Genomic DNA, 11,112 nt, shown 5'->3' with positions numbered 1-11,112 from the left:
CATGTTTGGTGAGGGTGCAGAGCACAGTAATGAAGCAGGATCACAGGGTAATCAAAGTCTGCACACAGTTGGCAGTGTGTCTCGGAGACAGTGGGACTGTCACACTAACTAGGTTACCATTATACAAGTACCATTTAGCTGAAGGAACTGAATTTTTCGCCAGACTACCTTAAAACAGTTGTACTAACCACAGTTCAGATGAGAAGTGTGGGGTCTCCGTAGAAGACTTTCACTATAATGCTACAGCCTGGGCTGTGAAGTGTAGGAAACTGGGAAGTCTTTAGAACTACAAAAGGGATCTCTACTCTTTTTCAGGTGGGCTTCCTCCTTAGAAGTCAGTATCACTTTCACAACATCTGAGATTTCATTTTGTCCCAGGATATGTGGAACACTGAGGAAGACATCTTCATTGATTATATATCGACCCTTAATCATGGTGGAAATGAGATGCACCCACTTAAGGTTCTTCATTATGCTCTTGGCCAAGTCAGCCACAGAGTGGTCAATGGCCCATGATGTGTAACCTTTCAGCTCAATGACCTCATATTCACTGTCAACCACCTTGTAAACATACTTCCACTGCTCTGTTCCTCTATCAGTGCTCATTTCTGGGTACAGAGACTTCAGGGAGATGCCAGCAAAGTTCACACCACAATACTCTAGCACATTGCAGTCACCACACTCTCTCAGGATTCACTCATGTTACCTCAGTGGGTGAACACCCAGCCTTTTTCAGGTAACAGAATTTAGCTGAATCCAGATTGCAACCACTTCCAATAACTCAGCTTTTGGAAAAGCACTGATATTCTAAGCTATGTAGGTCCAGATATCCACTAGATTTGAGGCATTAAACAGCTTGCAGTATGAACTCTAGTTCACAATGTTGGTAATGATGAACTTTAAGATCTTCATGTTTTACTGGACAAAACTGAGTCGGCTATCTCCCTCTTACTGACAGGCCTGTGCTGTGGTAATGACTAGTTTGGAGTTTGCAGTCTTTGCAGAGGTTGCAATCTTGTCTTTGCTGAAGACAGTTTTTTTGTGTTTTTAAGGAAAATGCTGCCATGCTGAAGATCCATCATCACTCCCATTAGCTTGTCTTCCAGAACACCAACAATGGCAAGCTCATCTGTCAAGTCCTTTACTAAGATACTGAGGGCATAACCATGCTAACATCATCAACTTGAATAACTATAATCTTATTCTGGTAGAATTGTTCTTCCTTAAGAAGATTAACATACAGCTGGTACTTGAGGATTGCCATCTTTGGTTTTGATTCTTTTGAGACTGCTAGTCCACGATGTGGGGGTGAGGGGGCAAAGGTGAGCAACAACTGCTTGGCCTGGGCTTGGTAACCGGAGCTCCAGCACCTATGTCCTTGTTTTTAATATGTGAATAGTATTCCAACTGATATTCTTAATTTCTGTGGTATAATAATTTTAAATGTGTCAGTGATGTTTATTTTTCTGTGATATTCTAGTTTGTGAGTAATATTTATATCTTCAAAGGGTATAATTAATTAATTTTGTTTTTAGCCTCATATTACTTAGAATTATAAATGGTCAACTGATGTATCTTGGGCATACATTCATTGATCTCTTAAGCAGATCTTTGTGAGGAAAAAATATTCCATAGTCTAATATCACTTTTAAAATATCCATTCTTATCACCCTGTACAAAACTTAAGTCCAAGTGGATCAAGGATGTTCACTCAAAGTAATAGAAGAAAAAGTGGGGAAGAGTCTCGAGCACATGGGCACTGGAAAAAAATTTCCTGAACAAATCACCAATGATTTATGCTCTAAGATCAAGAATCAAAAAATGGTACCTCATAAAACTGCAAAGCTTCTGTAAGGCACAGGACAGTGTCATTAAGACAAAACAGCAAGCAACAGACTGGGGAAAGGTCTTCACCAAACCTACCTTCAGTAGATGGCTAATATCCAAAATATACAAAGAACTCATGAAGTTAGATTCCAGAGAGGGGAATAGCCATATTACAAATGGGCTACAGAGCTAAACAAAGAATTCTCAGGTGAGGAATATCAAATGGTTGAGAAGAACCTAAAGAAATGTTTAATGTTCTCAGTCATCAAGGAAATGCAAATCAAAACAACTCTGACATTCCACCTCAGAGCAGTCAGAATAGCTAAGATAATAAACTCAGGCCACAGCAGGTGCTGGCAAGGGTGTAAAGAAAAAGGAACATTTCTGCATTGTTGGTGGGATTTCAAACTGATGGAACCACTGTGGAGATCAGTCTGGAGGTTCCTCAGAAAGTTAGACATTGCACAACCTGAGAACCCAGCTATACCTCTCTTGGGCATATACCCAAAAGATGCTTCAACATACAATAAAGACACATGTTCCACTATGTTCATAGTAACCTTATTCATAATAGCCAGAAGCTGGAAAGAACCCAGATGTCCTTCAAGAGAGGAATGGATAGAGAAAATGTGGTGCATCTACACAATGAAGTACTACTCAGTTATCAAAAACAATGATGTCATAAAATTCACAGGCAAATGGAATGAACTAGAAAATATCATCCTGAGTGAAGTAACCGAACACAGTAAAGCACTCATGTTATGCACTCATTTATAAGTGGATATTAGTACAATAGCTCAAATTACCCAAGATGCAATCCAGGGACCACATAAAGTTCAAGAAGTAGGATGACCGAAATGTGGATGCTTCACTCCTTCTTAAAAGGGAGAGAAAAAATCCCTAGGAGGGGATATCAAGGCAAAATTTAGACCAGAGACTGAAGGAATGGTCATTCAGAGCCTGTGCCACTAGATATATACTATCCACCAAAACTACATAAGATTGATGAAGCTAAGAAGTGCATGCTGACAGGAACCGGATCTCTCCTGAGAGATACAGCCAGAACATGCCAAATACAGAGGCAAATGTTAGAAGAAAACAAGTGTACTGAGAAAAGGACCCCCGTTTGAGGAATTAAAGAAAGGACTGAAAGAGTTGAAGGGGCTTGAAACCCCATAAGAACAACAATGCCAACCAACCAGAGCTTCTAGGGATTAATCCACTGCCCAAAGACTATACATGTACTGACCCATGTCTCCAGCTGTATATGTAGCAGAGGATGACCTTGCTGGGCACTAATGGAAGGAGAAACCCTTGGTCCTACCAAAGTTGGACCTCCAGTTTAGGGGATTGTCAGGGGGGATGATATGGGAGTTGGATGGGGAGGAGAACACTCTTATAGAAGAAGGGGAGGGGATAGATGGCTTATGGACAGGAAACCAGGAAAGGGAATAACATTTGAAATTTAAATTGAAGTATCCAATAAAAATTATTTTGGTGTGTATGAAAATACTGTAATATATTTATTTTAATATTCAAACAATTTAATTGATATATAAACTCACTATAAATAGAGAAATAGTTTCTTTCATACATATTATGTCCTTTGCCATTCATCCCAGACTAATTCACTGTCCCCAGGATCCTCCCACCTTGGACTTCTCCCAAGGGCCTACTTCATTCCATCAATGTCGCTTCTGATTTTTATGTGCTTCGAACGATTCTCAGGCACACAAATTAGAGACAACACACACACACACACACACACACACACACACACACGCACACATATATGTATATATATATGATGCAGAAGACTAGCACAGTTTCTAAGAAAACAAAATTCAAATTGGAAAAGGGGGAGTAGATAAAATGTCCCACTTATAAGCAAGGATGTACTTGTAAATGAAATCTTTTCAGAAAGAGAAGAACAGTTTGCTCTAATGGAGAGTCACTGACGATATCAAACATGTTCCAGGATAGGCCCCAGGCCCAGGAATAGTTGGCTAAAACAAACAGACTCCTTGTTTTGTTATTGTTTGTCTGTTTTATTTTAATTATCTTCATTAAAGTCCACATTCTAAGAGGCAAGGTCATAGTACTCATTGCCTAAAATAATAGATGAAAACAAAAAATCAAACCAAATAATCAAAAAGCTGATAAGATATATTAGTATTAAAAATTAACAGTACACCAGTAAGTTCTAGATGCAAAGAAGAAATCATACAGAAAAGTATTAGAAAGCAAGAAGCAACCAAAATTGTGGTTAAAATAAAAGAAATATAAACAAGTACTGTAATACAAATATCAGTGTGTCATAATTAGGGTTTTATTTCTGTGAGGAGACATCAGTACCATGGCAACTGTTATAAAATAAAGCATTTAGTGAACTTGGATTACAGTTCAATTCAGCGGTTAAGTCCATTATCCTCACGGTGAGAAGCATGGTAGCACTAAAGCAGACATAGTACTGGAGAGTAACTGAGAGGAGTACATATGAATCCATGAGCAGCAGGAAGTGACAATGATACACTGTCCATGCTTGAGCTTCTGAGACCTATAGTTATACACCTTCTCCATCAAAGTCACAACGACTTCAATAAGGACACACCATAATAATACTATTACTTATTGACCAATTTGAGTTTATTTTTATTCAAACCACCACAGACAGCATCTGTATCTGATTTGTGTGTGTAAGTGTCTATATATATATATATATAATATATATATGCCTTATATTATTAAGTATGATAAATTGTAGTTGCATTTATTTATCTAGAAAACAACTTAATCTCATTCTTCTTGGCACTCAATAAAATCCCATTGTGTATATATACCTCTTCATTTTCCAGTAATTCATTGATCAATATCTAAGACGATTCAGACAAAAATTCAAATTATGTCATGATACAGAAGACATGCCCAATTTCTAAGAAAACAAAACCCAAATTGGAAAAGTGGGAGTACCATGTTCCAGGTCAGGCCTCAGACCCTGCAATAGTTGGATAAAACAAACAGACTGCTTGTTTTGTTTTTGTTTGATTGTTTTGATTTTAATTATCGTCATTAAAGTCCTCTTTCTAAGAGGGAAGGCCATACTACTCAGTGCCTAAAAAAGTAAAAGAAAAATGAAACCAAATCATCAAAACTGATAAGACAACATATTAGTATTAGAAATCAACAGTACACCAGTACATTATAGATTCAAAGAAGAATACAGAAAAGTATTAGAGAGCAAGAAACAACCAAAATTGTGGTTAAAATAAACAAGTACAATAATACAAAAATCAGTGTCATAATTAGGGTTATATTTGTGTGAGGAGACATCATTACCATGGCAACTGTTATAAAGAAAAGCATTTAGTGAAGTTGGAGTACAGTTCAGTTCAGGGTTTAAGTCCATTATCCTCACAATGAGAAACTTGGTAGCACTAAAGCAGACATGGTACTGGAGAGTAACTGAGAGATGTACATATGAACCCATAAGCAGCAGGAAGTGACAATGATACACTGTCCATGCTTGAGCTTCTGAAACCTATAGTTATATACCTTCTCCATCAAAGTCACAACGACTTCAACAAAGACACACCATAATAATACAACTCCTTATTGAACAATTTGAGTTCATTTTTCTTCAAACCACCACGGACAGCTCCTTTAACTGATTTGTGTGTGTGTGTCTGTGTGTATGTGTGTGTGTGTGTGTGTGTGTGTGTGTGTGTGTGTGTGTGTGTGTGTTTGTGTGTGTTTGCCTTTGCCGGTGCTGGTTCTTGGGCTCCTTTTAATGTTTGATTTGCACTAATATGATATATTAAGTTTCGTTTCATCTTCTTATACATTATTTGATTTCATTTTAATAGTAACCATTAGAATCCTGTTTGTTATTTAGTGAGAGACAGAAAGCAGACGGTTCTAGATGGGAGTACAGGTAAAGTGAGCTAGAAAGGGAAGAAGAAGGAATAACTATAAACAGAAAATATCTAAAAATATCTTTTAAATAAAATACATGAAAATCATGTGGTGTGGGTGAGTGTACATTCACTTTTGTGTACACTTGTGTGTGCTTGTGTATTTGTCTACAGACTTTTTTATTATATAATCAATTCTCCTCCTCTACAGAACCCTGGTAAGTACATTTTCCTTTACATTCAAATATGGAAAAGCAGTTCTTGATATAATTTTCCTTACAGCCTCCTTTATCTGTCTGTTTCTAAGACTATAGATGATAGGATTTAAGAATGGAGGAACAATAGTATAAAAAACAGACAGAGTCATTTCCTTAACTATTTCCAGTGTCACTACTGGAGGTTGTAGATACACATAGGCAGCAGAACTAAGAAACACAGACACCACAATAATGTGAGGGACACAGGTGGAAAAGGCCTTCGCTCTCTCTCCTTTGACAGGAACCTTCAACACAGTTGATAATATGCGTGCATATGATATGACAATAAAGACAAAGCAGCTACCACTGACGACAATAGCAGACAGAAGAATTAAAAGTTTGTTATTAAAGGTGTCAGAGCAAGAAAGCCTCAATAAAGAGGGAATATCACAGAAGAACTGAGGGACTACATTAGAATGACAGAAGGACAGCTGGAATGTTTTTGAAAGTATGCACACTTGCAAGGACAAAAGAACTAAGGAGGGAAGTCAGTGTCATCTGAACACAGAACTGGTGGCTCATGATCACTGGATAGAGGAGGGGCTTGCAGATGGCCACATAGTGGTCCTGGGCCATGATGGTGAGAAACAGAATCTCTACACATGCACAAAAATAGACAAAAAAGATCTGTGCTGCACACCCACCTACAGCAATTTTCCTATGGTTACTGAGAGTGTTGATACAGGCATTGGGCACAGTGTCAGAAACGTAACACATGTCTAAAATGGACAGATTTCTGAGGAAGAAGTACATGGGTGTATTTAGGGTCTGGTCAACTGTAGTAGCAATGATGATGATAAGGTTCCCTAACAGACTGCCAAGGTACACCAGCAGGAAGAGTACACTGAGTAGGACCTTGAGCTCCCAAGTCTCAGCAAAAATTTCCAGGAAGAACTCAGTCACCAAGGTGGAATTTGCAATCATCTCAAAGTTTATCTGCAAAAGAAAATCAGTGACAGAGAATAACTTAAATTAACTCATAGATCAGTAGCATTTTCCTTCAAATGCTGTTTTCTAAAACTTGCCTTAATGTGTGAAAAAGCAAATATTTGTTTTTTTTTTTTTTGGCCTGCATCCATTTTCTTAAACATGCTTATTTGGTAACGTATGTAGCTGTGACTGTCTCTCTAATTATATATATGGTGAGAGGCAGATATAATAAGTTTCTATACTAATAACTCATAAACCCTTTATCTTAATGAATGTGGAGTTGATTAAAAGGTGGTATTTTTCTCTTCCAAATGAACTACATACATTAATGAGGAATGTCCATCAAATATTAACATATGCATATGTTTATGTCTATACCTATGCACAGGCACATGCATATGTATATACAAGGTGGGTTTTCGGAAAGTGGGAATGAAGGAGAGAGACATTGACATAGAGAGGGGAACAGATTGGGAAAGTGAAAAAGATGAGCATGGAAGAAGCAGCAGTTTCAGAAATAATCTCACTCAGTTTTTGGAATGTTTGACAGCTTTAGAAAATATAGTTTGGGGTTGGGGATTTAGCTCTGTGGTAGAGTGCTTGCCTAGCAAGCGAAAGTCCCTGGGTTTGGTCCTCTGCTAAAAAAAAAGAAAAAAGAAAAAAGAAAAAAGAAAAAACCTTAAATGCTTGAGGAAAATAAAAGATTTTCTTGAAAGTTACAAATACTATAGATATTAACCTCATGTCCTTAAAATCAAGTCTGCATTGTAAACAGCATTTACATGCATACCCGCAGTAACACTTCAAATATATATTTGGCTAGCTGGGGCCTGGAGCAAAAACAATATTATTTCTAAAATGAAATATAATGCACTGTATGATAACATTTATGTTCTTAGGAGTTGAGACCTAGGTTTGCCTGATATTAATGTATACTATGGCATTCTATACTATGTTTCCCCAATTGGAATCAACATACTCTAATATTCCTAATCTACTCTCCAAACTAACACTTAAGTATAACTTCTTGAGTTCATTGTATATATTGGATATTAAACTTCCATTGGCTGTACCATTGGTAAAGATCTTTTTTTCCCAATCTTTTGGTTGCCTTTTTATTTATTGACTTGCAGAAGCTTTTCAATTTTATGAGGTCCCATTTGTCAATTATTGATCTTAGAGCATAAGCCATTGGTGTTCTGTTCAGGAAATTTTCCCCATGTGTTCAAGCCTCTTCCACACTTTCTCTTTTATTAGTTTAAGTGTATGTAGTTTTATGTGGAGTTCCTTGATCCACTTGGACTTGAGTTTTGCACAGGGCAAAAAGAATGCATTGATTTACATTCTTCTACAAGTAGACTTCCAGTTGAACCAGCACCATGTGTGGAAAATGGTGTCTTTTCCACTGGTTTTAGCTCCTTTGACAAATATCAAGCCAATATAGGTATGTGGGTTCATTTCTAAATCTTCAGTTCTATTCCATTGATCTATTTGACTGTCTCTGTACCAATACCATGCAGTTTTTTATCACGATTGCTTTGTAATACAACTCGAGGTCAGTGATGGTGATTCCAGAGAAGTTCTTTTATTATTGAGGATAGTTTTCACTAACCCTTTTTTTTTTGTTATTCCAAATGAACTTGCAGTTTGCTCTATCCAACACTATGAAGGCTTGATTTGAAATTTTGTTGGGGATTGCATTGAATCTGTAGATTGCTTCCTGAAAGATGGCCATTTTGCTATATTAATCCTGCCAATCCATGAGCATGGGAGTTCTTTCCGTCTTTTGTGGTCTTCTTCAATTTGTTTCATCAGAGACTTGAAGTTCATGTCATACAGTATTTTTACTTTTTTGGTTAAAGTCAACCCAAAATATTTTATATTATTTGTGATTACTAAGAAGGGTGTCATTTCCCTAATTTCCTTTATTTTTTTACCTTTTCTCCAATGAGTAAGTAGTTTTCCTATCCTGATAATAATCATTACAACATTACATTCTAGGCTTTCTGCCAAGAAAGTCTTTTCCTTATGTATTCTCCTTAAATCATTTTTAAAAATTTTTTATTAGATATATTTCTTTACTTATATTTCAAATGTTATTCCCTGTCCCAGTTTCCTGTCCGTAATCCCCCATTCCCTCCTCTCCCCCTCCCCCATATGAGTATTCTCCCTATACATCCCCTTTACTGCCCCCTTCCCTATTTCCCTGCACTGGAGGGTCCAACCTTGGCAGGACTGAGGTCTTCCCCTTCCACCTGTGCCCCAACAAGGCTATTTTCTGCTACATATGCAGTTGAGGACCTGGGTCAGTCCATGTATAGTTTTTTGGTAGTGGTTTAGTCCCTGGAGGCTCTGGTTGGTTGTCATTGTGTTTTTATGGGGTTGCAAGCTCATTTCCCTAAATTCTTTCTCAGCCTGTTTATCCTTCGAGAAAAGAAAGGCTACTGATTTGTCTGAATTAATTTTATATCAACTACTTTGCTGAAGTTATTTATCAGGTTTAGGAGTTCTCTAGTGGAATTTTCCGGATCACTTATGTATATTATTTTATCATCTACAGCATGTAATACTTTGACTTCTTCCTTTCCAATTTTCATCACTTTGACCTACTTTTGTTGTCTAATAGCTCTGACTATGACATTGAGTACTATATTAAATAGGTAGGGAGAGAGTGAGCAGCCTTATTTACTCCCTGATTTTTAGTTAGTTGTTTTCAAGTTTCTCTCCATTTATAATGATGTTGGCTACTGGTTTGCTGTACACTGCTTTTATTATGTTAAGATATGGGTCTTGAATTACTTATCTTTCTGAGACTTTTACTATGAAAGGGTGCTGAATTTTGTCAAATGATTTCTCAGTATCTAATGAGATGATCATGTTGTTTTTTTTTTTCTTAGAGATTGATAATAGCGAATTAAATTGACAGATTCCCATATAAACTATCCCTGCATACTTGGGAATAAGCCTACTTGATCATGGTGGATGATTGTTTTTTATGCGTTCTTGGATTCAGTTTGTGAGATTTTACTGAGTTTCTCAGCATTGAATTTCATAAGGAAAATTGGTCTGAAGTTGTCTTTCTTTGTTGGGTCTTTGTGTGGTTTAGGTTTAAGTTAAGTGTGGATTCTTAGAACAAATTTGACAGTGTTTCTTCTGCTTCGTTTTTGTGGAATAGTTTGAAGAATATTGATATTAAGTCTTCTTTGAAGGTATGATAGAATTCTGCACTAAACCCATCTGCTCCTTGGCTTTTTTATTTGGGAGACTTGTACTGAGTGCTTCTATTTCTTTAGGGGTTGTGGGACTGTTTAGGGAGATCCTGATTTAACTTTGGTACCTGATATCTGTCTAAAACGTTGTCCATTTCTTCCAGATATTAGTTTTATTGAGTATTGGATTTTGTACTATGATCTGATAATTTTTTGAACTTCATCATTTTCTTTGTTATGTCTCCCTTTTCATTTCTGATTTTGTTAATTTGGATACTGTCTCTGTGCCATCTAATTAGTCAGGCTATGGGTTTATATATCTTGCTAATTTTCTCAAAGTACCAGCTTCTGGTTTTGTTAATACTTTCTATAGTTCTTCATGTTTCTAATTGGTTTATTTCAGTGATAAGTTTGATTATTTCCTGCTGTGTACTTCTCTTGGATGTATTTGCTGCTTTTTGTTCTAGAGCTTTCATGTGTGCCATCAAGGTGCTAATATATGCTTTCTCCAGTTTCTTCAAATAACCCTATTAAGAATTGGGTATGGAGGTAAACAAAGAATTCTCAACTGAGGATTATCAAATGCCCATGAAGCACCTAATGAAATAATCAACATCCTTAGTCATGAGGGAAATGCAAATCAAAACAACCCTAAGATTCCACTTCAATGACTAAGATCAAAAACAAAAGTGACACCAGATGATGGCCAGAATGTAGAGAAAGAGAAACACTGCTCCAATGATGGTGGGATTGCAAGCTGGTACAAACACTCTGGAAGTTAGTCTCATGATTCTTCAGAAAATGAGACATAGTACTACCTGTGGCCCCAGCTATACTACACCTGGGCATATACCCAAAATATTGTCCAACCTATAACTAGGATATATGCTCCACCATGTAAATGGTAGCTTTATTTCCAATAGCCAGAAGCTGGAAATAACCAAGATGCCCTTCAACAGAAGAATGGATACAGATAGT

At 36.9% G+C, this 11,112-nt stretch overlaps 2 pseudogenes; both read right to left on the bottom strand.

Moving 5' to 3' along the window:
• Positions 1-240: 240 nt before the first annotated feature.
• Ldha-ps1 (lactate dehydrogenase A, pseudogene 1) lies at positions 241-1,264 on the bottom strand (annotated as a pseudogene).
• Positions 5,944-6,919, bottom strand: Or14c44-ps1 (olfactory receptor family 14 subfamily C member 44, pseudogene 1; annotated as a pseudogene).

The sequence above is a fragment of the Rattus norvegicus genome, chromosome 1, assembly GCF_036323735.1.
Source record: "Rattus norvegicus strain BN/NHsdMcwi chromosome 1, GRCr8, whole genome shotgun sequence".
In the NCBI taxonomy this organism is placed as follows: Eukaryota; Metazoa; Chordata; class Mammalia; order Rodentia; family Muridae; genus Rattus; species Rattus norvegicus.
The sequence above is the reverse complement of the archived record's forward strand: the minus strand, read 5'-3'. Positions and strand labels throughout refer to the sequence as shown.